Source organism: Hypomesus transpacificus, chromosome 21, assembly GCF_021917145.1.
Source record: "Hypomesus transpacificus isolate Combined female chromosome 21, fHypTra1, whole genome shotgun sequence".
NCBI lineage: Eukaryota > Metazoa > Chordata > Actinopteri > Osmeriformes > Osmeridae > Hypomesus > Hypomesus transpacificus.
In genome coordinates this window covers 6,027,631-6,029,077 of record NC_061080.1, presented here as the reverse complement: position 1 = coordinate 6,029,077, position 1,447 = coordinate 6,027,631, and positions in this window count along the sequence as shown.

The following is a 1,447-nucleotide window of genomic DNA, read 5'->3' as shown; positions in this document are numbered from 1 at the left end:
CGTCAGGAGCCAATAGGACTGATGGCGGATATCACTGCCCATGTTCCATCAAGTGAAAGTAGCAGACAGTGATGCTGACTTCCTCAGGTTTCTGTGGTGGCCAGACGGAGACATATCACAACCTCCTTTGGAACACAGAATGACTGTCCACCTCTTTGGGGCAACATCTTCCCCCAGCTGTGCAAGCTATGCACTCAGGAGAACAGCTAAGGACAATAGAGAGCACTTCAGGCCCGAGGTAACAGATACAGTTCTGCAAAACTTTTATGTTGATGATCTGTTGAAATCAGTGCCCACAGCCCAGGAGGCAATGCAACTCATCACCGACATCACAGCCGTCTGCCAAAGAGGAGGCTTTCACCTTTCGAAGTGGGCTACAAACAGCAGGGAGGTGTTGTCTTTCATTCACGTGGAGGACAGAGCCAAAGAGATGATGGATCTCGACCTTGACAAAGACAAACTTCCAACTGAAAGGGCCTTAGGTCTGCAATGGTGTATCGAGAGTGACAACTTTACTTTCAATGTTCAGCCAAAACAACAGCCACTCACCAAAAGAGGAATGTTGTCAATGGTCTGTTCAATCTACGACCCCCTTGGCTTCCTGACCCCCTTTACACTAACAGCCAAATTCCTGCTACAGGAGCTCTGTAAGATGAATCTAGGTTGGGATGCAGAAGTACCCCTTGGCATCCGTCAGCAGTGGTCGAAATGGGCAGCTGAGTTGACTAGAATCTCAGACTTCAAGGTGCCACGCTGCTTTAAACCTGAAGGATTTGGATCAGTCAAAAATGCACAGTTACATCACTTTGGAGATGCAAGTGACCAAGGCTATGGAACTGTAAGTTACGTAAGGCTTGTGAATGACCACAACATTGTCCATGTCGCCTTTGTCATGGGAAAAGGACGTGTTACTCCTCTCAAAGGAATGACAATCCCCAGGTTGGAGCTTGCTGCAGCAGTTTTAGCTGTAAAAGTGGACAAGCTGCTGAGATCTAGTTTGCAGCTGCATTTAGACCATTCCATGTTCTGGACAGACAGCCAATCTGTACTAAAGTACATAGCAAACGAACACTCCAGATACAAAACATTTGTGGCCAATCGAGTTGCAGCAATAAGAGATGCAACAGAGTTATCACAGTGGAAATACATCGAGTCAAAATCCAACCCCGCTTCACTTGCATGACCAGCAGGGCAGTTCACATTGAAGTGGCCAGCTCCTTAGACACAAATGCCTGTATCAATGCTCTGAGACGTTTCATTTGTAGGAGGGGCCAAGTGAAACACATACGCTCAGACAATGGAACCAACTTTGTTGGTGCAAAGAAAGAACTGCAGAGAGCATTGACCACAGCAAACCAGGACAAGATACAAAAAACACTCAGAGAACAAGGCATAGAGTGGACATTTAACCCACCAGGCGCATCCCATCATGGAGGCATATGGAAAG